Source organism: Podarcis muralis, chromosome Z (assembly GCF_964188315.1).
Source record: "Podarcis muralis chromosome Z, rPodMur119.hap1.1, whole genome shotgun sequence".
Lineage (NCBI taxonomy): Eukaryota > Metazoa > Chordata > Lepidosauria > Squamata > Lacertidae > Podarcis > Podarcis muralis.
Genome location: NC_135673.1, coordinates 19907574 through 19935265, shown reverse-complemented (window position 1 = coordinate 19935265; position 27692 = coordinate 19907574). Strand labels below are relative to the sequence as shown.

Here is a 27692-nt window from a genome sequence, read left to right as displayed (position 1 = left end):
TTTATTAATTCACAGGGCAGGTTTAAAGCCGAGCAGTTCATAGAAACATAGAAATGTAAGTTGAAAGGACACCAGGTGTCATCTAGTCCAACCCCCTGGAATGGCTAGATCACAGCTAAGGAATCCCTGACAGATGGTCATCCACCCTCTGCTTAAAAGCCTCCAACTCTAACACAAGTTGAGCAGATTCCTTCCTCTGAATTTTGAACTTCATACTCCACCAGAGCTTTGGCAAAGTTAGCAAGATTATACAGTTTCTGCTGAACATCCCCTTTTAACTAAAGAAAAGTTTCCAGAGAAATTTTGCCTGTTTGGGAGATCAAGACAAATAATTCCAGGAGCCTTTCGCCACCCAAGAAGTGGCCACTGAATCTGTGCCATTGTGTCATCTTCACAGAACTTCAGAATTCTGCACCTTGCTCAGTGCATCCTGGATTATTGTTATTGTATAATCTTATTTAAAGGGACGCGGGTGGCGCTGTGGGTTAAACCATAGAGGCTAGGGCTTGCCGATCAGAAGGCCGGCAGTTTGCGATGGGGTGAGCTCCCGTTGCTCGGTCCCTGCTCCTGCCTACCTAGCAGTTCGAAAGCACGTCAAAGTGCAAGTAGATAAATAGTTACCGCTCCAGCAGGAAGGTAAACAGCGTTTCTGTGCGTTTCTCTGGTTTGCCAGAAACGGCTTAGTCATGCTGGCCACATGACCTGGAAGCTGTACACCAGCTCCCTCGGCCAATAAAGTGAGATGAGCGCCACAACCCCAGAGTCGGTCATGACTGGACCTAATGGTCAGGGGTCCCTTTACCTTTACCTTACTATAATCTTATTTTTTATTTTTTTGTTGCATTTATTTCCCACAGTTTTCTTTAAGCAGCTCCAGGTAGCATACATGGTTCTCCTCTCTCATTAAATCCCTGTAACATCAACCCTGTATGGTAAGTTTGGCTGAGAGAAGCAGTGACTGGCTCTCAAGGTTGCACCCCATGGGCTTCATGGCCAGTTAGAGTATTTGAACCCTGGTCTCCCGGGTCATAGTCTGACACTCTAGCCATTATGTGACAGTGGTTTCTATGATTTTAGAAGGTTGTAAAATCTTAGAAGCAGCAGGGCTGTGAGAGGCGGGGCCGTGACTATCACAAAGAGACACACCTCCACACAACTAACAGCCTTGCAAAGGATGCTGTCACCTCCAAAGCAATAGTGGTGTCTCCTGTGACACCTGCTTCTTGCATGCAGGCATTTGGGGGTGCTGCTGCTTCATGTCTAGCGTATGAACATGAGGTACCGCAACAGGGATTGTGTTTGGATGGATATTTTTGGAGAGGCTCCACCCCCACGCTAAAGAAGGTGAGGTGATCTTAATCAGAGAGAAAATAGCAGGAGGAATTTTCCGTCAGGCTTCAGTGACTGTGGTATTTCGCGGTGCTTTGTGAAACTTTCTGTTGCATAACTTTCTCAAATAACAGGAGTGATAGAGTGGAGTGTGTGTGTGTGACAGAATAAGACAAAAAGTTTACATTTCTAAATAATGAAATGGAAGGCAACAGGGATACAAAAAGAAGAATAGGAGAGAAATTGGAGGGGTGAGGGAGCATTATGGAATCAGGAGGGCAACTATGTTTTTACAATCCTAGAATTGTAGAGTTGGAAGGGAACCACCAAGAGTTATCTTCTCCAATCCCCAATAACAGCTAAAGAATCTCTGACAGATGGCTATCTAGCCTCTGTTAATGTGGTAGTGGCCCAAAGGGCCATAATGAATGTGATAATGTAAACCCCTATAAATCCTTGAATATGCTTCTAATAGAGAAGTTATGGTAACCTGTTGCTTTATGAAACTGATGATTTGGCAAGTCGCCGTCTCCCACTGGGACAGAAGGACAGCTAATACGCAAATCACGAAGATACAGCTCATAAGCTAGAACATAAGTTGATACATGGTGCAAATGGCTACACGTAACACAGGTTCCCAACATGCATACTAACACAATGTAACAGATCATGGTGAGAATCAAAGTTTAGTTAGCAATGCTTATTGCGCATGTGGATTAAACATGAAATGAGGTAATGATGTATATGATTGGTGGAAATTGAAATGCTTTGTTTGAAACTTATAAATACCCCCTGCCCGGACCCTTGGGCGGGTTTGCAGTTTTGTGAAAAGATTCTACTGTAACCTATTGCTTTGCAATAAACAACAATAGACTCCTAACTCCTCTTGTCTCTGAGTTTTATTGGTGTAACTCAGAAGATAAGCCATTTTTGGCTTACAACATTGGGACACCTCCAATGAAGGAGAGTCCACTACCTTGGAATGATGGGAAGAGATTTTTAGAACCCATTTTCAGGCTCACTCTCCAGGTATAGGGTTTTATCCCAAAGGGGTCTTGTGTCAAACACTCGCTCTCTCCCCCTCCCCCCCTCACACGGGAGTATTTGCCCCATTTTATGGTAGGTGCCTTCAAAATGTTTGCACATTAGGCAAAATCACACTCTTCCCCCCCCTCCCATGCAGCAGGCAGTGTGGTATACTAGTTAGAGAGTCATCCTAAGATCTGGGAGAGACCAGGGTCCAAATACCCACACAGCCATGAAGCTCCCTTGGAAGCCAATAGCCACCTCACAACCTATCCTTCACAGGGTTGTTGTGGGGATTAAATGCAGACTAGGACCTGAGAATTCCCAATTTGCTGGCCTCTTCAACCTGGTTGTTGAAGGCATAGCTGGGGGAGGCATGGGGAAGCTCCCCCCCAAAAAAGAAACAAGTACCGTAAATAAATAGAAATACTTAACTAAAAGTAGAAATGGTAGAAAGATTTTGACAGATTTTTTCTGAGCACTTGGGTTCAAAATAAAGTAATTTAAAACAACTGTTGTTGAGACATTTCATTCTGAATCTGCTAGACAGAGCCAGACAAGGGATGATGACAGGTGGGTGTCCTGCCACCCCCAATATAAATCCTGGCTACGCCCATGCTGGTTGTGTGTGTGTGTGTGTGTGTGTGCGCGCGTGTATGTTTTTAAAGACACAACAAAATCTGTTTCCAGCCCCTCAGCAAATGAATGCTTTAATCTGGCTCTGACAAAGACTGTAAATAATCCCAACCCACATCACAAAGCTGTCTAATAATGAGAAGTAATAATTAATCACATGCCATTGTGTTTCCTGGCTGTGGCTCTTCTGAAGGATCAAAAGGAATGGCTCTGAGAACTCTTACAGGATCTTCCCATCACGTTCCAAGCAGAAGATTCAGAGAAAAAGAGAATGGTTGAATTGGAAGGCATCTAGTCCTCCCATTCAGTGTAGGAATCACAGCTCAAGAATAATAGACTTGTAGAGTTGCAAGGGTTCCTCAAGGAGCATCAAGTCCAACCCTTTGAAATGCAGGATTTACTCCTCCAGTGGAGGAAAGACTATTTGGAAAATTAATGTGGAGGGGAGGGCAACCTTTATTGCGTAGCCTCAGGCAAGCCTTGGCCTAGCCTACTTCACAGGGCTGTCTTGAAACTCCACTCCAGACTCTCAGGAAGAGAAAGGGCAGTATAACAAACCACACAAACCAAATCTCCAGGGTGTGACATTTCTGTAGACAGAGTGGAAGAGACAGGGAAGATGATTCTCAGTACAGGACTAACCAGATGCACAAATTTAAGATGGGGAACACTGTTGGAAGAACTGGACATGCAGGAAGGAGTTAATTTCCTTTAAGGGCTCAAATCACCACATGTATGAGACAAGTCAACAGGTGGAAGGTCAGGCAAGCCAATCACTATGGCAATGGCCCAGTGCCTTCTATGTAAGTGATTAAGGCATGTCAGCTCATTAAACAGTCAGTGAGTCAATCTGTGTGTTGGAGTCTGTGTTACATGATGCAGCAGCAAAAATCAAACACACTAATGTTATTCTAGGCTGTATCAGAGGGAAGTTGAGTGTCCTGATCAAGGAAAGGCATAGCATCATTCTATTACTTCTTGGTTAGATCCCACCTAGAGTACTCTGTCCAGTTCTGGGCATCACCATTTACGATGGATATTGACAAACTGGAACATGTGCAGAGGGGAGCGACCAGGATGATCAAGGGTCTGGAAACCAAGCCTGATGATGAACGCTTGAGGGAGTTGGGTATGCTTAGCCTGGAAAAGAGGAGACCTAGAGAAGATATGGTAGCCATCTTCAAATATCTAAAGGGCTGTCACATGTGAAAGGGAACAAGCTTGTTCTCTCCTGCTCCAGAGGATAGGACCTAAACTAATGGCTTCCAGTTACAGGTGAAACTCGAAAAATTAGAATATTGTGGAAAAGTTCATTTATTTCAGTAATTCAACTTAAAAGGTGAAACTAATATATGAGATAGACTCATGACATGCAAAGCGAGATATGTCAAGCCTTTGGATTTTCTGAGATTTTCCGAGATTGTTAATTTGGGGTTTTCATCAGCTGTACACCATAATCATCACAATTATAACAAATAAAGGCTTTGCATGTCATGAATCTATCTCATATATTAGTTTCACCTTTTAAGTTGAGTTATTGAAATAAATGAACTTTTCCACGATATTCTAATTTTTCAAGTTTCACCTGTACAAGAAAGAAGATTCTGACTAAACATCGGAAATAACCTTCTGATGGTAAGAGCTGTTTGACAGTGGACTGGATTCCCTTGGGAGGTTGTGGGCTTTCCTTCATTGGAAGTTTTTAAGGAGAAATTGAATGGCCACCTGTAAAAACTCTTGAGCATGGAATCCTGCCTTAAAGGGGGATTGGGCTAAATGACCCTTGAAGGTCCAGCTCTATTATTCTGATTCTATTTTATTCTGGATAAAAATGTCTTCAGAGTGGGAAACGGACACATTTACAGTAGCAGCAAGGATAGGGAGAGAATCTTTGAATTTGCACCCAGGACAAATTCTTGCAGTCAATGTGGAGCAATGTCTGAAAGGGCCAGTTGAAATAAAATAAAAAGCTCAACGTATTTTTGAAGCGAAGATGTGCTACCAGCATTCCCAGCACAGCTTCGAGTTGAAAGCAATTTTGCAAACAGCGCCAGGGAGCCTATGCTGGAAAAATGAAACAAGCAACCCCCTTTTCTCAGCAATCTGTTAATAAATCCCTAGCCCCATAAATATACCATTGTAGGCAAAGGTGTGCAGTGTTGTGTCAAAATATAAGATTTTCTAGTTGCTCTAATGGAGCATGGGGAACATTATCCAGTGTGATTTGAGACTAGAGTTGGGAAACTTGCCAGTGTGTATATATGAGGCTTTCAAAGAAAGAAACTCCTGTTATCTCCAGACTGTTAGGAACTAGGAAATTCTACACAGGAAGAAGCATAAGAACATAAGAAGAGCCTTGATGGATAAGGCCAATGGCCTACCTAGCTCATCATCCTGTTCTCACAGTGGCCAACCAGATGCCTATGGGGAGTGTGCAAACAGGATTTGGACACAAGAGGACTCTCCCCTCCTGAGGTTTGTAGCAGCTGGTATTCAGAAGCATTGCTGCCTCCAACCATAGAGGCAGAGCATAACCATTGTGGCTGGTAGCTCTCAATTGCCCTCTCCTCCATGAATTTATCCAATCCTCTTTGAAAGCCATCCAGGTTGGTGGCCATCACTGCCTCCCAGGGGAGTAAGTCCTGTTGTTTAACTGTTTGCTGCATGAAAAAGGACTTCCTTTTATCCATCCTGAATCTTGAAACATTTAGCTTCATTGGACGCCCACAAGGACCAGTGTTATCAGAGAAGGGGGAAGACTTCCCTAACCATTTTCTCCATGGCATTAATCATTTTATAAATGTCTGTCATGTCACCCAAGGGTAATTAATCCAGCCTTCTCTCCAGCTTCCATCTCTTCCCTTTCTTCAGGCCATACATAATTTTATAAACTTCTGTCATGTCCCCTCTTACTTGCCTTTTCTCTAATCTATAAAATCCCAACCACTGAAAACTTTCTTCCTTTAGGTTGCCCTTTTATGAACCTTTCCAGATCCAACAATATCATTTTTTTGGTGAGGCAACTAGGTAAAGGTAAAAGGACCCCTGACCATTAGGTCCAGTCATGGCTGACTCTGGGGTTGCAGCGCTCATCTCGCTTTATTGGCCGAGGGAGCTGGCGTACAGCTTCTGGGTCATGTGGCCAGCATGACTAAGCCGTTTCTGGCAAACCAGAGCAGTGCACAGAAACGCTGTTTACCTTCCCGCCGGAGAAAGTAGTATTTATCTACTTGCACTTTGACGTGCTTTTGAACTGCTAGGTTGGCAGGAGCAGGGACCGAGCAATGGGAGCTCACCCCGTCGCGGGGATTCAAACTGCCAACCTTCTGATCGGCAAGTCCTAGGCTCTGTAGTTTAACCCACAGCGCCACCCGCGTTCCTTGAGGCAACTAAGTAGGGGGTTAATGTCTGTGTTTCACAGAGAGCTGTGTGTTATATGCATAATAGTGTCAGAGGTAGAGGAGGCCACTGGGTGAGGGGCAGCAAAAATCCTTCTGGAAGGAGCTGTATATATTATTTATATGCCACCTCAATCTCTGCCAAGTGGTAGCAAGAGATGCTAGCAGTCTTGGCACTTAACCAGGGTTGTGTTTCCGTTGGGAAACCAAGGCACAGTGAAGACAGATGCCTTCAAGAAATATGGTTTATTTTACACATATTTACAGCTAAACCCTTCAGTGGTGGGGTGCAGAACATAGTGTCTCTTGCTGCTGCTCTCATGTATTCAGCAAGCTTGGGTCCTAAGCAGCAGACAGTCATGTTTTCTGGTCTCTTGGTGTAGCCTCTCCCAGCCAGTGCACATGGAGCTCTCCCCACTTCCTCCTTCTTGTTGCCAGAACACCTTGCCAAAAAAAAGCCTGCTGTGTAAAAAGACAACTTTTTTTCTGTGTGGCATCACGCCTACGTTGCCCTGGCAACCTCCCCCTTGGTTACCCCAGGGTCTTTGTCTTGTAGATGGCTTTTGTGGTGGGTTAATGGCAGGGCCATCATCTGCCTCCATCCCTCTGCAGGGCAGGAAAACAAGCTCAGCCTGTCAGCTCTGTTTAAACCCCATCACCCATGAATCTAGAGGGGGAAATCTGGCACCCTGGGATCTGCGAGAACCTTGTTCCCCACTAACCCATAGTAATATGAAAGTCAGTGTTTCATGCTTTCAGGTCACAGAAAGCCCAGTTGGAGTAATATGAGAGCTGTCTTATCTTCATTCATGTCAAACTGCCAGGCTGTTGTTCTCCATCATTCTGCATCTGGGGAGGAATCATTAAAAGTGTGTCGGGAGCTGGAGGTGTGTGTGTGTATTTTAAAAATTTAGAATCGGAGAACTGTAGAGTTGGAAGGGACATTGAATGTAATCTAGTCCAACCCCCTGCAATGCAGGAATCCAAAAAGAAGAATAAGTATTTTCTGTGGGCCTCAGACTTGAGAGCTGGAACTCTGATGGGCTTCCGTCGGACTTGATGACTTGGTAGAATCTGCCCGGCAGAAAAACAAGGCTGTATATTATTCTGTCCCCTTGCAGGGCTCTCCCACAGAGTGAACTCTTGTCTGGGTATCCTGCCTGCCCCCTCCCTGCCCTGAGAATGGTGCTTTGCACAGTGGAGGTTGGAAGAGGCAGGAGTCTCCTCCACTCTTTGTTCCAGCCTCGTCCCCCCTGTGGGCTGGTATTTTTGCATTCCAATCCCATCAGTTTTTCCCCCCTTTTTGCAGAGAGGAATGTTTTCTAAACTTGCCTTCCCCTCTGGCCCCTGATCTCCCCTCCTTCTCCCGCTGTTCTCAAGGCTAAAGCGTTGCAATTTAGAGAATGGCATTTCTGGGATTCTGTTTCCCCCTTTCTCAATTTATGCACCACCACCACCCCACTTACACTGTCCTTACACCTTGAGAAACTGGATCGCTGCCCAAAAATGTGAGCAGTGCCTCCCGATATTCATCAGTCCCCCTGCCCTGGACTCACAGTGTCAAAGAACTGCAGAGTTGGAAGGTATCCCCAAGGGTCCTCTAGTCCAACCCCCTTGCAAAGCAGAAATCTCAACTAAACCATCTATGGTAGATCCAACCTCTGCTTAAAGGCCCCCACTGAAGGAGAGTCCACCACCTTCAAAGGGAGTCCATTCCACTGCCAAACAGCTCTTACCATAAGAAAGTTCTTCCTGATGTTCAGTCATAATCTCCTTGTCATTTCAACCCATCAGTTGAGTCCTCCCCTCTGGAGTAGCAGAAAACAAGCTTGCTCCATCTTCCATGTGACATCCCTTTATATATTTGAAGTTGAGTATCATAGCACCACTCCAGGCAACCTTAGAAGCTGGTTGGACTCTCATTCATTGGAGGTTTTTAACCAGAAGTTGGGTGGCCACCTCTCAGGGATTCCTTATCTGTGATTCCTGCATTGCACTGTTGGACTAGCTGACCCTTGGAAGTCCCTTCCAACCCTATTGTTTTATGATTCTATAACTTGCCTGAAGTGTACGGCGGTATTTTACCTACATACCCTTTTCGTGGCCCTCTTTGATCTGTGCAAAGCCAGAACTGTAGTTTACATAAGAACACAATAAGAGTCTGCTGGATCAGGCCAGTGGCTTATCTAGTCTGGCATCCTGTTCTCACAGTGGCAAACCAGCTAGCAGGAATCAAGAACAAGAACTCTCTCCCCTCTTGTGGTTTGTTATCTTTTAACCAGAGAGTGGACTAAATGACTTCTTGGTTATGTTTGGCCAGAAGGGGGACTAAATGACCTCAATGCTATGTACCTAATGCCTCTCTCCTTCCACTTCTTGCTTGATCCTCCATGCTTGTCCTTGTCTTCTCAGCTCTCTTTGGAGATGGGGAAGTGAATGTTGGATTCTGTCTCCCATTTTTACTTTGCTTTGCTCCCTGCTAAGCTTGAGACAGTGATGACCTCTTGGAAGACAGTGTCAGAAGCACCAGTCAAGACAGGAAATGATCAAGACATCAAGATGATTTCAGCAGAGATGGAATCAACTGGTGGATGACTCTTGGAAACAACCCAGCAATGTTATTTCTGCTTCAACAAGGTTTGTTCTTCTACATGCTTGGTTATTTTGGACAGTATTCAGCTACATTTTTATGCTAGCATAAGAATTAGAAGATATTTGAAGATGGCTATCATACCACCTCCCATTCTTTTCTTTCCAGACCCTTCATCTTCTTGGTAACCCTCCTCTGCACACCTTCCAGTTGTCAATATTCTTCTTAAATTGTGGTGCTCAGAACTGGACACATAACTCCAGTGGGGTCTGATCAAGGCAGAATAGAGCAGTGCTATTACTCTCCTTGAAGCTGAGGCTCCAATACTTTGGCCACCTCATGAGAAGAGAAGACTCCCTGGAAAAGACTCTGATGTTGGGAAAGATGGAGGGCACAAGGAGAAGGGGACGACAGAGGATGAGATGGTTGGACAGTGTTCTCGATGCTACCAACATGAGTTTGACCAAACTGTGGGAGGCAGTGGAAGACAGGAGTGCCTGGAGTGCTCTGGTCCATGGGGTCACGAAGAGTCGGTCACGACTAAACAACAACATTACTCTCCTTGATATGAGCACTCAGCTTCTCTTGGTGCTGCCTAGAACTTCATTAGCCTTTTTCTACTGCTGCATCACACTGTTGACTCATGTGAAGCTTGTGATCTACTAAGACCACTCGATCCTTTTCACATGGACTACTGGCAAGCTAGATATTCCCCATCTTATATTTGTACAGCTGGTAATTCCTGTCTTAAGTGTAAAACCTGACATTTGTCCCTAATGAAATTCATTGTGTTTGTTTGGGCCCAGTTCTCCAATCTCTTAAGGTCATCTTGAATCCTGATTCTGCCTTTTGTGACATTAGCTACCCCTCCCAGTTTGGTGTCGTCTACAAATTGGATGGGCATCCCCTAAATTCCTTCATTCAAGTAATTTATAAAGTTGCTTAACATCAGTGGGCCCAAGAAAAAACAATGCAACATTCCACCTGTCCCTTTTTCCAGGATGATGAGAAACCCTTAGTGAGCACTCCTTGTAAGTCAACCACTTACAAATGCACCTAAACAGTGATATCATCTGTGTGCTGCATGCATGAGTGCAGAACCAGCTCTCCCATTAGGCAGAGTGAAGCAGATACCTCAAGCCACAATTCTGGGGCAGATGGCTGGGCATTATGGGAGTTGTAGTTTGCAGGGTGCTTCTGGTCAAGGGTGAAAGCCAGCTCCAGAGTCACAGTAGATGGCTTAATGAGGATGTCTACCCATTGTGCAGCAGCTGTGAAAAAGACAGATTCCATGCTAGGGATCATTAGGAAAGAAATTGAAAATAAAACTGCTAATGTCATAATGCCCTTATACAAATCTATAGTGTGACTGCATTTGGAATACTGCTTGCAGTTCTGTTCACCTCATCCCAAAAAGGAGATTGCAGATTGGGAAAAGCTTTGGAAAAGAGCGATCTAAATAACTGAGGGGATGAAGTGACTCCTCTGTGAGAAAAGGCTGCAACGTTTAGGGCTTTTTAGTTTAGAGAAAAGATGAGTAAGAGATTACACAATTGCAGTTTATAGAATCGTGCATAGCCTGGAGAAAATGAATAGTTAAAAAAAAAAGTCTCCCTGTCTCATTATGCTAGAACTCCTGGAATTCCGCGAAGCTGAATGTTGGAAGATTCAGGAGAGATATGGAACTTTCTCCCACAGGAGCCATTGTAAGAATGATTGAGGACAAAACTAAATACTTTGATAAATACATCAGTTGAATCTGAATGTATCTTTGAGCTCTGCAAATGACAGGCTTGGAAGAAAGGGTGCTTAATGCTTTCCAGTCTGTGGGGATAGGTTGCTTAACCCTTTCTTCCCACACCACAGTCATGGTGCAAATCCCTTTGCCTTCCTGAAGCTTCCCCGAAGAGGAAGCTTTCATTGGCAGCTGTTCAAAAAGGATTCACAAAACTTCATGCGGCACATTTAGTCGTTTCTTTAAAAGCATCACTGGACCAGTTAATATTTCAAAAAATCTCTTAAGCGGTATGCCGTCTAAGAAACAAGCTATGTGTCATTAAAACAGTAAAACCAATAAAACGGTGATATAAAAAACGCATAGAAGCATTTAAAAGCAAATTAAACAGAACCACAGGGTCCAACCCCTTGAAACCCAGAGGATTCACATTAAATAGGGTCCAATATTTCTAGGGTCAAGGAAAGTCTGGGCAAAAAGATAAGCCTCCACAAGAGCAAAACACATGCAAAACATGTGGTGGTTGCTACTTCTCATGCGGCAGAAGGAACAGGAATTCCAGCATGCAAAGGCATTACCAGAAAATGCCCATTTGGGTGGCCACGGTGGCCAGTGGCCAGAGTGAGTGGTATGGAGGGAACATGCGCATTCAACTACCTAACAGTGTCCCAGTAAATCACAATGCAGAGTCTTTCTGTTGTCTGAAGAGGTCATATCCTGGTTCACATAGAGAAGCCATTTTCAATGGAGCCCAGCGATGGGAGCATACAGCTGTAGTGAGGCAGCACTGGGTGCTGAAATTTTGCACCCCTAAAAATTATGCTTCTGGGGCAACCACCCTGTGCCCCCTCTCCACCACACTATGCCATTGCACTGTGGTGTGGTGATATGAATTTTCCCCAGGTGATCTTGCTGAAGGTATTTGAAGGGACAGACAGCCTTTTCAGACAACCCAACTTTTCTCATAACTGGCCACCTGTCAGGGATTGTGGAAGAGCCCCATAACAGTAATCTAGTCCACCCCCCTGCAATGCAGGAATTGCAGCTGAAGAATCCATGATAAATGATCATACAACTTGCACTGAAAAACCTCCCATTAGTCATAGAACAGTAGAGTTGGAACGTACCCCCAAAGGTCATCTAGCCCAACTCCCTGCAAAGCAGGAATCTCAGCTTAAAAAATCCCTGGCAGGTGGCCATCTGACTTCTGCTTAGAAACCTCCAATGAATCATAGCATCATAGAACTGTAGAGTTGGAAGGAACCCCAAGGGTCCGCTAGTCCAACCCCCTGCAATGCAAGGATCACAGCTAAAGAGTCCCCAACTTGGGGTTCCTTTCCCTTGCTGCATAGAATGGGCCCTGAGGACGAAGGCAGCTTGAAGCACTTGTGATACTTCTGCAGATGAGAATTTTTGTTCCCTTCTTCATCCTTTTCCAGATGCCTCAGGATTTCCAGCTCCTGCATTTGTAACTTTTTCTTTTTGTAAGGGCATAATTGGATAACTAATAATAATAACCTTCTGAGGTCATCCTTTCCACCATCAAACAGCTCTTACCATCAGAAGATTCTTCCTGACATTGAGTTGGAATCTTCTTTCTTGTAACGTGAAGCCATGGATTCAGGTCCTGCCCTCTGTAGCTCTCCAGCAAGCTTAGGTGGCCATCTGTCAGGGATAACTGAGCTGCAAATCCTGCATTGCAGGGGTTGCACCAGATGACTCTTGATCTTCCATGTCACAGCCTTTCAGATATTTGGGGGTATCTATCTTGTCACCTCTTAGTTTCTTCTTCTCCAGGCTAAACCTGCACAACACACAGTTTCTATTCTTATCAACACTTATTTTTCTCCGCCCACGTATCACAATCCTCAGGTGTTTTCCCCTAGGCACACACCTACTGCATACAAAAATTCCTCATTGCAAACTTTAATGGCCAGTCTCAGTTCTTCTAAAACTTGCATACATAGCACACTGACATCAGGGTAGTCGCTGTGTGAGTCCAGACAGCAGTCTATTTCTCAGTTACCTGAAGTCAGAGCTGAACTGGAGGAAGGGGAGCCCATTGGCCTTCCCCATCAGAAGGATGTCAATTGCATTTCCATATGCAGAGCTGGGTAGGAAATGGCAGAAGTTTTGCCATCGTTTTGGATGACTCACAGACTTCAACAATGTGAAAGCATCCTCCGCCATGCTGTGGCACAGCTGGACAGAACAGGCCACAGACCTATTTTTCATCTTCACACATTGCAGGTGTTGGCCTTGAGGCTCAGAGGTGTCCAGAAAGGAATGTGAGCATCTTTGGGTTGGATTAATCACACCATGGTGACATCCCCAGATGCTCACAGCAGGCTTGAATATCTGCTGGCAGATCCAGATGTCCCCCTGCTCTTCTGTCTTTTCATTTCACAGAATTGTAGAGCGGGAAGGGACCCCAAGTGTCATGTAGTCCAACCCCCTGCAATGTAGGAATCACACCTAAAGCATCCCAGACAGACTGCCACCCAACCTCTGCTTAGAAACCTCAAAGGAAGGAGAGCCCACCACCTTCTGAGGGAGTCATTGCACTGTCAAACAGCTCTTGCTGTCAGAAAGTTCTTCCTAAGGCTTAGTCGGAATCACCTTTCGTGTAATTTGAATCTGGCAGTGTTGGCCTGTGAAGCGGGATAAAACAAGCATACTCCACCATCCATGTTGTATTTGAAGGAGGCTCTCGCTCTCCTATTCTCCAGGCTTAATTTCCCCATCTCTCTCACCCGCAAGAAGGTGGGCATGGAAGGCTTGATAGACACTGGAGCTGTGTATGGTGGCGGCGGCACATAAGCTGTCAGCTCAGTGTTTTGGTCCAGTGTTCCAGGGCTTGTGGGGAAGGGAGAAGGCCTAGGTAGAGCAGAGCTGCTTCTGCCTGGCCATGTGCTTTCCCAGAAGTGAAGGATAGGGATGCAGAGCTGTGAGTCTGAATGTGGAGGAAGCAAAGTTGAAAGAATGCAGCTGTTGGCTATGATGGGGGAGAGAGAGGTCAGAGGGGGGAAGAAAGGGAGGAATGAACAGCTGCCAGAGTTTCAGGAACCTGCCCTTAGTCTGGGCAGCAGCAACAAAGAACAGGAGGACAACAAGGAAACCATGGAGAACAGTATGGAGGAGGTGGAGGGGTACAAAGTAGGTGTCTGAGGCTCAGAACCCAGGGAGTCAAGGGCTCCAGCAACAGTTACCCAAGAGGAGAAGAGCCTGCAGATTTATTATTCTGCAGAGATATTGGAAGCACTGGCTGGCATGGTGCAGAGACCAGAGGTAGAGTCCAGCAGGTGAACAAGCTTGGGAGGGCCAGCTTGGAGGAGTGTTTTCAATGCCTGAAGGACAAAGAGCAAAGGTAGGAGGCCCTCACCAAAAATAAACATGTGAGTGTTGAAGGAAAGAAGCATCTCCTGGAGTTGGGCCTGGCAGTGGTGAAGTGTTTTTTCATGGAGCCCAGGGCACACATGCCAGGGGGGCAGGGCGCAGAGGGCAAACAGAGCCTGCTCTGCATCAGCCCAGCCCTTGCCACCAACACCATCAGAGCGACAGAGCTCCGAGCTGCTTTGCGAGGGTGGAATGATCCCAGCTGTGATTCCTACATTGCTGGGGGTTAAGCTAGATGACCCTCAGAAGTCTCTTCCAACTCTATGATTCAATGGATTCAAATGTCCCCAGTTGCATTCTTCCAGCTCAGTGCCCTGCCACCTCCCCTCCCCCCACCCCGAACCACTTCTCATATTTTAAGTGGGTCTTTCTTTGTTTACGCTTGACAGCCCATTCCTCATGTTTGTGTTTTTGTGGTGCATTAACTATGTCATGTTTGAAAAAACAAAAAGGTCTAGTTACTAATGGAAGACATGCCGAAGGGGCCCCGCTCCGCCTTGGGGCGTGCTTTAGATTAGGGCTGCATGCCGTGCTGATTCAAATCCAGCCCCTGATGAAATTTGTCAAGATAATCCAATTGAGATCCTGGTTACCCTGCCCATTCCTTCCTGCTTTCATTCACTCGTATACGTGAGTCTGGCTTCACTTCACTTTGGAGCATGGACTTCTCTGTTGGTTGTTTTAGGTATTCATCAAAACTCTCTTCTCTGCAAAAAGAGAGGGCTTATAAACCCTTCTTCTTGTCCTGCAGCTTTAACCCGGAGAAAATCGCTCTTTAGCATTCAATCGGAGCAAAGAGCAATTCGGGTTTTCTACACACTGATGTCTGTTCTCATTTAGAGCTAAAAAGTGGGGTGTTTTTTTCCTAGGCAAGGAGCAGGGCAAGGGGAAAAGTGCTCAGACTCATGCTTTCCAGGCATGTGACAAGTAGAAGTGTGGACGAGTGTAAACAGTGATGCAGATGGTCTCCTTCCAAGGTGAAGGGGGAAAAAAAGCTTGCCAAATGTATGAGAAGATACCTGGAAGACAAAGCAAGCTTGCTTTCTGCTGCTCTGGAGAGGAAGACCCAAACCAACGGATTCAAGTTGCAAAAAAAAATTGAGATTCTGACTAAACATTAGGGAGGACTTTCTGGTGGTAAAATCCATTTAACAGTAGAATGGACTCCATCAGAAGTTTCTGGATTCCATTTCATTGGCAAATGTTAAACATAGGTTAGACAAATTCAAGGAGCTGAGGGATATCAATGGCTGCTAGCTACAATGGCTATGCTCTGCCTCTATGGTCAGAGGCGGCAATGATTCTGAATGCCAGTTGCTGGAAGCTGCAAGAAGGGAGAGTATGTTCTTATGCTCAAATCTTGATTGTGGGGTTCCCTTTGGGGCATCTGCTTGGCCACTCTGAGAAAAGGATGCTAGACTAGATGGGTCATTGGCTTTATCCAGCAAACGCTTCTGATGAGCTTATGTTCCTAACTACAAATTAAAGCAAGAGCTGCCGATCAAGCATTTGTACTATCTAAATTCCCTGTATTCCTAAAAATGGCTTTCAAGTGTTATTTTCTTTGGAATCCCTTAAATTTCCAGTAGGCACCTTCAAATAACGAAGCAAATGGTTGCTTTGTGTTTGCTGTTGACTTAGATTCATCTGCAGTAGAATATCTGTAAGTTGATCTTAGCTTCCAGAAATGCTTTGTGCTCAAATCTCTCCCTTCTCAATGTAAAAGTTTTCTGTCGATTTTCACCCCTCTTTCATTGATCTTCTCATTGCTCAAGGCCATTTGCTTCCAGAAAGCTGTGTTTAATTTTACGCCCCCTCATTACGTTCACAAATAAGCTTCTACCATATAAATTTCTCACTGTGAGTCTGAACATGGAACTTGATCCTCCTTCTCTGGGGGGAAAAACCAAACTCATTTGCAGAACAGCTATTTTCAAAGCAAGAGAAAGAACAAGGAAGTAGTAGGCCCTCTGCCTGGAAGAAGGAGGAGAAATGATATTGAGTGACAGAGAGAAGATGGAAATGCTCAACAACTACATTGCCTCTGTGTTCATCCCAAAGAAAAACATAGGGTGGATGGCAATCTGGCAGGGATTCTTGAGCTGTGCATTGCAGGGGGTTGGACTAGATGATCCTTGGGAGCCTTTCCAGCTCTGCAGGTCTATGATTCCCAAGCCTTTTTTCAGGGTGTGCTGGCAAAGCTTCTGAGAGCTACCAAGCCAAGCAAGTATCCAAACAGACCAAGTTAACTGTGCCTGCTGCCTGCCTCCTTCTTTATGGAGTCTTTGCCATTCTGCTTTGGATACATTCCACATATCCCCACTTTTCTCCTTATGTTCCCTGCTCTTCAAGATGAATATTTTCAAGTGTCCCTCTTTTAAGATTTTCCTAGGATTCGCTTGGAGATTCAACCTGTGTTGGAACCTTAAAAGAGATGCATCAAAGAGCCGTTTTCTCCCCTGGATACATGAGTTGTCTACCTTCCATTTCAAAACAGACCACAAATCTAAACCTGTTGTCTGCCAGGATTTTGTTTTCAAGTGTGTTCTCCAGGGCTGCTGTTCAAGACCAGATCTTGATAGAATTGATATGATAATCATCTCCAAACATATGAAAGACAATCCCGTGGAAGATGGAGTGAGCTTGTTTTCTGCTGCTCCAGAGGGTAAAACCTAAACAAAAGGATTCAAATGATAAGAAAGGAGATTCTGACTAAACATCAGGAAGAACTTTTTAACTATAAGATCCACTTGATAGTGAAACAGACTCTCTCAGCAGGTAGTGTACTCTCCTTCCTTGGAGGTTTTTAAGCAGAGGTTGGATGGGCATCTTTCTAGGATAATTGAGCTGTGATTCCTGCATCGCAGAGTATTGGATTAGATGACCTTTGTGCATTTCTTCCAACCCTACAATTCTACACTTTTAAGTAAGAGAACTCTTGTAAGTGGGTAGTAAAAAAAACATAGCCGAGACATGGCCCTGTTCCCTGCAGAGGGGAACCCTCAATCACCCACCTGCATCTGACTCACTGTTTCTTAATATCTATCTGGAGTTTTGGGCTGGATCTACATTGATCTTCTAAATGTTATAAAATATAATGTTCTATAATGTTTACTGGCAGTTTCCCTTTGCCAGTGGCTCACTGCTCTGCAGCACCCTCTGTTGTCACGTTTTAATACTTCATTGTTAAAGTTATAAACAACGAGTGTAGATCTGCCCTTGGTGTACCTTGTCAGCCATCTGCTGATGACACACAGCTCTCTTTCTCCTTTGCATCTGCAGGTGAGGCAGTGGATATACCGGACCTCTGTTTTGCCTTGGTAGTGGACTGGATGAGAGCCAACAAACTGAAGCTCAGTCCAGATAAGATGGAGGCATTGTTAGTGGGTAGACCAAATGACTGGGAGGTTGATGGGGTTACACTCTCTCTGCTCTTGATGAGGTTGCACTTCCTCTGAAGGAGCAACTTTTTTGCTTGGGAGTACTCTAGGATCCTTTTCTGTCATTTGAGGTTCAGGTTGCCTTGGTGGAGTGCTTTCCATTCCAGCTGAGCCCCTGTCTAGACAGGGTTAGGGAGGGACCATGCAAAGTTGGGACCCAGCTCAGCTTCCCATTGAAATCTCCAGCTCCAGCCCCTTGTTACCATCTACACGTTGGAACTGCCTATTGACATCAAGCAGGCACCTTCGCTGTACTCTTTCGGGCTGACTTGTTTAGATGAGCCTGTCCAGATGCTTAGAAAGTTGATGTGAATTTCAACTTGTTTTTGGTATTTTAACATTTTGTATGTTTTAAACCATTGTTGCCAATTTCTTCTTGATCATTTTATGTCATCTTTCTATAAACTGTTTTGAGGTGTGTTTGTTTTTTCACAGTCACACAGTGCATAAATTTTATGAAAGAAATACACATAATAACTTCCACCAGGGTCCCTGGACTGAAAGGCGTATAGTCCTCCAGGTCGGGCTCAATGCTATGGCTTGTGGGTTGTTGGACGTGGCCTAAGAGAAAGTTTTCCAACTTTAGCTGGATATATCTGACTCTAGTCAGTGATTAACCTATAGATACCCGAAGTGAGTTGCCCTGGAGCCCGGAGGGCAGTGGCAGCACAGACATGAGCGAAAGTCATTCTCGGACATCACTCATTCTTTGCTGTCAACGCCTGAGGCAGGAAGCCGTCTCCATGGGCCTTCTCAGTCCGAAAGCAAAGAGATCATCACCGCAGCTCTGGAGGGATGAAGTTCAAAGGAGTGTCAAGTCTGAAATCCTTGGAAGGAAGCATGTGGGCTCCTTCCTTTTTTCCGACAGGAGGACAGGAGCAGTGAAAGGAGCCTGAACGAGAAGGGCAATTGTTCCATTTCAAAGAATCGTAGAATCAGACAGTTGGAAGGTAACCTGAAGGATCATCTAGTCCAACCCCTTGCAGTGCAAAAATCACATTCAAAGAATTCCTCACAGATGGGCATCTGACCTCTGTTTAAAAATTCTCCACCTTCCGAGGGAGTCTGTTCCTTTGTCAAACAGTGCTTATCCTCAGAAAGTTCTTCCTGATGTTTAGTTGGAATCTGCATTCCTGTCACTTGAATTCATTGGTTCAGGCCCTCCCCTTTGGCACAGCAGACAACAAGCCCTTCAGCAATTTAAAGAAAGCTGTAATGTCACCTCTGTGTTCTCTTATCCAGGCTGAACATCTCCAACTCCCTTCACCATTCCTCATACAGGAGCAAAACAAGGTTTTATTTCATCTAGGTCAAAGACCCAGTTTGGCAGCTCCCATGGGCATTTGCACACACAGGCTGGGAGCCTCAATGGCACCCCTTTACCTTGGGCAAAAAACCCAGCTAGTTATCCCCACCACCCCATAGCTATGGTACTTGGTTCCCAGACTCTTCATCATTTCCGTCAACCTCCTCTGAACACACTATACATATCTCATACTCTCCAAGGGTACTATTTTAAGTGGGACATCTTGGACTGACAGAAGCCACCCCGGTTTCTGATCCCAATTCAGGAAGTCCTATCTTGTCTCCACAGGACCAAAAGACTATGTTTTTTGGTTCTGTACCAGCTGACTGCAAGTCAGTTGGCTCACACCAGAGCATGGAAGGATGCAAAAACAATCTGGACCCACATGTCCCCACTCTTCTTCTCCCTTCCATTGTGGCACTTCCAGAGGCTGGCTTCCAGAAGTGCATCCACAGCACTGGAGGAGGAGAAAGAAGAGGCCACACTGGTCAGTGCAGCATCCTCTGACATAAACAGGTCAGTGTAGCCTCTCCATAGGCTGCACAGGCTGGAGTGACATCTCCCAAAGCTGTGGAGGAGGCGGTGGCCATTGGACAAAGGTAGGAGGGGCAGGGGCGGGTAGGTGGGCAAACAATGGGGTCAGCTGGATGGTGACCAAACTGTATGGGGATATATCTTTCATCAGCTAGGGAGCCTGGAACTGGACACAGGACTCCCACTGGGGTTTGACCAACTCAAAACAGAATGGTACTATGACTTCCTTTGATCTGGACACTGGACGTCCGTTGATGCAGCCTAGAATTAGGCCTTAAGGTTGTGGTCTACAAAAACCCACAGATCCTTTCCACATGTGCCGCTGTCAAGCCAGGTGTCCCCCACCCTACAGTTCTGCATCTGGTTATTCCTCCTTAAAATGAAGAACCCTACATTTGTCCCTATTGAAATTCATTGGTTAGTTCTGCAATCTGTTAAGGTCATATTGGATCCTGATTCTGTCTTCTGAGGTATGAAATGAACAGATGCAGCAGTTAGCTTCCAACTTGCATTTGCCCTTAATGAGAAAGAGGGCTCCCTCTGGAATGCTTAGACAAGACCTGGTTTTTTTAAGGGCTCTTTGAAACCTTTTTCTTCTTTCTAATGTAGATTTTCCCCCAAGTGAATCTCTAAGCACAACACTCCCTTTTTTTGCAATTATTTATTCCACCTTTTATGTCATGAATTTTAAGGAGTAAAATGTTTCCAGTGGGAGATAAAAATGTACAGAATGAAGGCTGATGATCAACAGGAAATGTAACTGTGACCTCAAAAAATAGTTTTGTGGTACTCCCATATTTAACACAAGGCCTTAAGACATACCACAAATGTAACCCCCTGCCCCATGATCTGGCACTTTGCACTGCAAAACCTGCTCAGACATGCAATCAAATAGCAGCAGGCAAGGTTTCAAAAATACCAGGCACCTGGAAAATCAGGTCAAGGGAAATCATAGCACCACTCTGATGACCAAGGGAGAATCTGTTTCGAGAGAAGAAGAAGTGCATGATGAAGACTGCTGCCCTACATCACAGAATCAGAAGATCATAGAATTGCAGAGTTGGAAGGGATACCAAGGACCATCTAGTCTCACCACTTGCAGTGTAGGAATCACAACTAAAGAATTCTTGACAAACGGTTATCCAATCTCCATTGGAAAACTTCCAATGAATCATACAGTAGAAAAACAGAAGAGTTGGAACTTGGAAGAGACTCTAAGGGTTGTCTAGTCCAACCCCCTGCAATGCAGGGATCACAGCTGAGAGATGTCCATCCAAGCTCTGTTTAAAATCCCCCAGTGCAGGTGAGTCAGGGCTCATCCACACTCACCTTTGCTCTGCATTTCTAGGAACAGGTCCAAGCCTGAGTGCTTCCCCACTGCCACAGCTTTCCACTTGAAAAACCTGCTCCTTACCCCTGAGCAAATGGCAATCTGCAGGAAACCCAAATTGCTGTTTGCTCTAATTCAGTGGCAAAGATTAGTTTTTTTTTTCTGGGGGAAGCAGCAGGGGGAGGGGGGGAAACTGGGATATGGACCGGGAAAACATGGACCTGTGCCTAGAAAGTGCAGGGCAAAAAGTTAGAGTAGATAAGCCCTCATAGAATTACAGAGATGGAAGGGACCCTGGGGGTCATCAACCCCCTGCATTGTAGGTATCTCCACTAAGGCATCCATGACAGATAGCCATCCAGCCTCTGCTTAGAAAACCTCCAGTGAAGGAGAGTCTACAGCCTTAAGGTTCTCTGTGTGCTCTTACCTTGTGCACTGAAACGTTGACAATGTTTTATGGACTTTCGAAACAAATAATCATCTTTAAACTGAAAGGGAACTTTGGCAAACTGAAGACCAGAAAAAGATTAGTGGGTGGGGGTGGTATCAGAAAGTGACATGGTCAGATTTGTCCCCACATTTCAGCCTGGCTGTCTTTATAGTGGACGCAAAGGTTAAACAGCCACTTTGAAAAGTGCACTTTTACGTAATGGATTCTTGCCATACCTCATTTTATTTGAGAAGTGCAGGGCAGTTAAACATCCCTTTGAAAAAGAGGTAATGCCTGAAGCAGACTTGTTAAAAAAATAATGTCATGGTGGGTCATTCTTTGCAACCATTTTTTAAAAAATTGAACTACTACAGTGTCATTTCTTTTTCCCTGCATGGATTTATTTTACATTTTTTTAATTAGACTGTCTTGCAAAACAAACAAACAAACCCTAAATACAAAATGAAACCAAACTCAAAAGGTTTAAAAGGTGTCACTACATCTTTCTTTGGAGGAGGGATTTGAAATGGACAGTGCAATCTTCTGCATGTCCAATGAGCAAAGAGAACCTAACACGAACCAGTTCCAAAGCGTTTCTCCCCTTGGACTCCCAAGGCTGTCTGCATTTTTATGTAAGTCTGGACTTCTCTGCGGCAGAGAAGGGAAGACTCTAGGCAGATGCCTCCAAGGATATTTCACGACGCTGCCGATTACGAATGTGCTGACAGGTTCCTGGAATGGAGAACTACCCAAATTGATAATGCTCTAAGCTTCAGGGGATGAGAACAGCCACTATATACCTTGCTTACAGCATGGAAGGCTTTGCAAGCAAAGCAAAGCAAAGCTATTAGAAGTGCTTTGGAATGTAAGTTCCTCTTGAAGTTAGCATCAAAGGATTTTAGAGAGGGGAGGGACTCCCAAGTGCCATCTAGTCCAATCCCCTGCAGTGCAGGGTTACTCCCAGGCCAGGCCAGTAGAACTGCAGACCTCACCAAAGTTTGTAACTACATTATCTCCTAGGTTGTTTCCCTGATAACACTTAGCTGCTTTACTACCTAAGTACATTCCTTATCCAAAGTTTCTTTTTGAGATTGCAAAGCTAAACAGAATACTGAGTCAATGACATCCCCTTCTGGGTGCCCAGGGCTGGTTATTTTATTTATCATTTCATGAAATTTATACACCTCTTGATTGTAAAGCAACAACAACCTCAAAGTGGTTTATAAAAAGATTAAAACAAGAAAATAAAGGGGGAGGGGGGAATACAACCATACTTTAAAACATACAAAATATTAAAATACCAAAAGCAGGTGAAAATTCACATCCACTTTCTAAGCATCAGGACAGGCTGGTCTAAAGAAGAATGTTTTTAGCAGGCACAAAAAGAAATGCAGTGAAGGCACCTGCTTTATATCAAGAGGCAGGGAATTCCAAAGTCTAGGTGCTGCCACACCAAACCTAAGGCTTTCAGTCTTGCTTCACAGGTTGGGAAGGGCTGGGGCAGAGCAGAGCAGAAATGTGCTTCAGTGCAAATTTAAAGCCAGATCTATGGAATTTGCAATTTCCAAAACATCTGCAAACCAAAACACAGCAGTCCTTTGGAATTCACCCTTATCTGAATTTTGCAATTTGGGTACACTTGGCATCAATTGCTTGAGCTGCCATTCAAAATGCAAGTGGTCACCCTTTGTGTAGTGAGATCTGGAAGCTCTTATGCAGCAAGAAAAGAAGAAGGCCGGGTTTTCCCAATGAGCCTCAGATTTTGCCAGCTCTGTGGGAAGTAAGAGGATCCTTTCTTCTTTCCAGGGGCAGTTTCTTTCCGGGGCTGTTTCTCAGTGCAGTGCCCCCTTTCTGGGCCATTGCTCACAAGCATCAATCCATTAGGGCAGGGGTCAGCAAACTTTTTCCACTATATTTTGGAAAAAGAAACAAAAACCCACTGACTCTCGCCTCCCTTCTCCACAGCATCGGATGAGCCCCAGTGGCTGCTTACCTGTGCCTTGCAAGCAGCAGGGGCTGGCAGTGGCAGCAGAGGAGGGACGATAAGCGGCCCGAAAGGGGTCGCTCCAGAGAGGGATTGCTCTGCTTTAAATGGTGCTCAGCCAACTGCGGCTCCTGTGCCTTGCAAGCGGCAGGGGCTGGAGGCAGTGGTGGAGGGACGATGAGTGGCGCGAAATGGCTGGCTCCAGAGAAGGGCTGCTTAAAATGGTGCTCAGCCAACTGCGGCTCAACAAATCCCAGCCCCCTTCCTCCTCTAGGCAGGGCGGGGAGAAGCCAGGAGGAGGGAGGGAGGAGGCACCACCGTGGTGTGTGTGAGGGGGGTGGGGTGGGGAATGGAGCAGCCTGAATGATCAGAATCTGCACGCCAACCCACGCGGCGATTCCCGGACTGTCTGCAGACTGGATCCAGAAGGCAATTGGGCCAGATCCAGCCCCCAGGCTGTAGTTTGCTGACCCATGCATTAGGGCATCCACCATGACTGGCTTCCTTGTCCTTAAAATGATATGGGAATGAGATATTGGCACACAAATTCTTCCCAAGTATTGGGAAAGTTTTTGGGAAATCACAGCCCTTAAAATCTGTTTCTAAGTTTACTAGAACCTCCAGACACTTTTAATATGATTCGTCATTCCTTTATTTCACATACAGTGGAACCATCAATTTCAAGACAGACCTCGTCACAAACCTGTCAAATCTGGAAAGGTAAGTGTCTGGCTCCATTTAATCAGTGGACTGAAGATATCACTACACTTGCAAGTTATGAACGGATTGCTTACAGACATAACCTTTGCATGGAAAATTAGAATGACATTTGGAATGCATTTATACAAATTATAGCTGGTTAAAAATACTGGATAGTAATAATAATACTATACATTATATAAGTATATATAGATTGTTTATTAACTCTTATATTGATATACAGTGGTACCTCAGGTTACAGACGCTTCAGGTTACAGACACTTCAGGTTACATACGCTTCAGGTTACAGACTCTGCTAACCCAGAAATAGTGCTTCAGGTTAAGAACTTTGCTTCAGGATGAGAACAGAAATCATGCTCCGGCAGTGTGGTGGCAGCAGGAGGCCCCATTAGCTAAAGTGGTACTTCAGGTTAAGAACAGTTTCAGGTTAAGAACGAACCTCCAGAATGAATTAAGTTCTTAACCCGAGGTACGACTGTAATATACTTTTTCTTTTCTTTTTTCACTTTTTATGTTGTAGTAATAAAATAATAATAATAATAATAATAATAATAATAATAATAATAATAATAATAATAATAATAATGTGTGTGTGTGTGTGTGTGTGTGTAATATAGAAGCTTTACCCCAAAAAAACAAAAAAAAACTGGCTTACTTGTCATAGCTAGTTTGGGTGGAGTTTGCCTCTCAGCTCTGGAAAGCTTTGCCAGGAGATAGTGGAGGACAACATGAACTCATTTTTTGCTTACACAGGTGCAAATTTGAAGAGAAAATGTTGTTGCTTGTAAAGTGCTTTGCAATTCATTTTTTTCTGAGAAAGCAGTGTGCTGATACAACATGGAATAGAATGTGTGGTATGCAGCACGGACAGCTCCCAGTTCACAAACCTTCTAAATCTTGCTCATTTCCGCCTCACAGGATATTGCAGAGTTGGAAATGGTTCAGAAAATGGCAACCAAAATAATCAAGGGGATGAAGAGTGACTCCATCGTGAGGAAAGGCTGAAGTATTTGGGCCTTTTTAGTTTAGAGAAAAGGCTATAAAGAGGCAACATGTTAGAAATTTATAAAATGATGCATGGCTGGGACAAAGTGGAAAGAGAAAAGTTCTTCCCTTCTCATAACACTAGGACTCTTGGACATCCAATGAAACTGAATGTTGGAAGATTCAGGGCAGATAAAACAAAAGTCCGTCTTCATGCATCGCAGAGTTAAACTATGGAACTCACTCCCCCAAGGAGGAAGTAATGGTCACCAACCTGTTTTTTTCTTCTTATTGTTATCATAGAATCATAGAATTATAGTTGGAAGAAACCACTAGGGTCATCAAGTCCAACTCCTTGCAGGAATCTCAGGTAAAGCATCCATGACAGATGGCCAACCAACCAACTTCTACTTAGAAACCTCCAAGGGAGGAGAGCCTACCACCTTCTGAGGTAGTCTGTGCCACTGTTGAACAACTCTTGTTGGTCATAAGGACATAAGACATCTGGTGCAGCATCCTCTTCTCACAGTGGCCAACCAGAATCCTGTGGGGAAACAGTGAGCAGAATCTGAGCACATGAGCAACACTCTCCTCCTGTGGTTTTGCAGCAACTGGTATTCAGAAGCATTGCTGCCTCCAATCATGATAATAATAATAATAATAATAATTTTTATGATGGAACAGCACAGCCATCATGCCTAACAGCATTCAATAATCCTCCCCTCCATTAATAATTGGGGTTCCAATTTCAGGGAGACTTCTAAGTGTGTGCAGCTAGCTCCCTTCACTCTTTTTCTTAAGATATTTTGAGCGGGGGTAGGGGTTCCCTTCCAACTCTATGATTCTGTGATTCTTTAGCTGTAATTCTGCCATTGCTGAGGGTTGGACTAGAAAACCCTTTAGGGCCCTCCCACCTCTACAGTTCTACGATTTTATTATCAGGCTTTTTCTGTTTTAGTTTTTTTTTAAAGGGTGTGTTTGAGGCAATCCATCCTGACCACTTTTAAAAATAAATCCAAGCAAATGTCCCTGCTTTTAAACTCTCCGTCTGCCATTAAAAGGCCAAGGAGCTTTTAGGACTAAGTGTGATTGCCCAACCATGAATTATGCAGCGTCCATTTGGATCTTCAAGACTTGGACATATCTATAATACATGCACATCAGTGAAGAAGGAGTCACTAATGCATGGATATGGAGCTTAAGACCCTATCACTTCCTCCTGGAAAGGAAAAGTGGGGGAGGAGAAGATGCTTAAGGAGTTCAAGCCAGAGTGAGCAGCCTTGGTTTAATAGCTTTTATTGATGTCTGTCAGACCTCAAATCAACTTTACCGTTGCTACTTTGACAAGATTAGTCTAGACAGTGGTGGACTTATAGCTCTCAAATTTCAGCGGTGCTCTCTGCAACACTAAAATTCAATCCCCCCCGCACCATACTCTATTCTACAACATTGTTGTGGTGCCCCCTGCAGCACAGTGCCCATCACCCTAAAACTGCCTCTGGTCTGGTTCTTTGAAAGCTAGAGGCAGTCCCTTTCCCTCAGGTCATAGGGAAGCCTTAAAAGTGTCTAGACCAGGGTTTCCCAAACTTGGGTCTTCAGCTGTTTTTGGACTGCAACTCCCACCATCCCTGACCACTGGTCCTGCTAGCTAGGGATGATGGGAGTTGTAGTCCAAAAACAGCTGGAGACCCAAGTTTGGGAAACCCTGGTCTAGAACATAAGAACTTCAGAAGAGCCTCACTGGCCCATCTAGCCCAACAGCCTGCAGTCACAGGGGCCACTCAGATGCCTGTGGGATATTAGCAAGCAGGGCAGGACCACAAGAGTACTCTCCCCCCCTGTGGTTTCCATAAGAAGGTAAGAAGAGCCTGCTGGATCAGGACAATCTAGTCCAACTAGATTCATCTAGTCCAACATCCCATCTAGTCCAACATCCAGTTCTCACAGTGGATGGGTGAGATGGACCATTGGCTTGATCCAGCAGGCTCTTCTTATTTTCTTAACGGCTGCTGCACTTCAGACCCTGCCCTCTCCAGAGCAAAGCTTGTTGTATGTGTACACAAGGGGGACCTTGGGGCCAGTCACTGCCTTTCAAGCCTGATCTACCTTACGGGGTTGTTGTGGGGATTAAAAGAGGGCTAGAGACTGGGGTTAAAAATCCCCACTTGGCCATGTAGCTCAATGGGTGAGCTTGGGCCAGTCATTCAGTCTCAGACCAGCCTTCCTCACAGACTGGGCTTTTCTTTGGCCAGAACTTACTGGAACTCAGTTCCGGGCACTTCTCAGACGTGTTCATGGTGAGTTCCAGCACTTCTTTTTCTAGAAAAATAGCACTGCTCACAGAGATATTGGTGTGGGGATTAAATGAGGAGGGGGAAAGTCATGTAAGCTGTCTTGAGCTCCACAGAGAAAAAGGCGGGATATAAATGAAATATAAATAAATAAATACCATATTTTTCGCTCTATAGGACGCGCTTTTTCCAAAAATTAAGGGGAAATGTGTGTGCGTCCTATGGAGCGAATGCAGGCTCCCTGGCTTCAGCGATAGCAACGCGAAGCCTCCAAAGCCTGCGCTCCGGAGGCTTCGCGTTGCTTTCGCTGAAGCCAGGAGAGTCTGGTCTTTGAGGCTGGGGGGGGGGAGCAGTGCTTCCCCCCACTGCCAGTCCCACAAGCTCGGGGGGCAGTGGGAAGGCGCGCAATGCCTTTGCGCTGCTCCCCGACCTGGTTTTGAGGCTGGCGGTGGGGGAAAGCAGCGCTTCCCCCCACCGCCAGCCCCACAAGCTCGGTCGAAAAGCCCGCAGGAGCCGTGCGCTCTTTAAAGGGTGCGCAGCTCCTGTGGGCTTTTCCCCAAGGA

At 45.1% G+C, this 27692-nt stretch overlaps 2 long non-coding RNA genes across 3 annotated transcripts in view; both read left to right on the top strand.

Annotated features, from left to right (window-relative positions):
• Positions 1–8549: 8549 nt before the first annotated feature.
• LOC144326183 (uncharacterized) lies at positions 8550–9779 on the top strand. Its single transcript, XR_013391366.1, has 2 exons — positions 8550–9026; positions 9148–9779. It is a non-coding gene; the product is annotated as an uncharacterized LOC144326183 (long non-coding RNA).
• Positions 9780–13780: 4001 nt separating this feature from the next.
• LOC144326147 (uncharacterized) overlaps positions 13781–27692 on the top strand; it is a 33462-nt gene continuing 19550 nt past the window's right edge. For both annotated transcript variants that reach the window (XR_013391306.1, XR_013391305.1), the window contains exons 1-2: positions 13781–14081; positions 23801–23854. This is a non-coding gene — a long non-coding RNA (uncharacterized LOC144326147). The remainder of the gene's footprint in view (positions 14082–23800; positions 23855–27692) is intronic.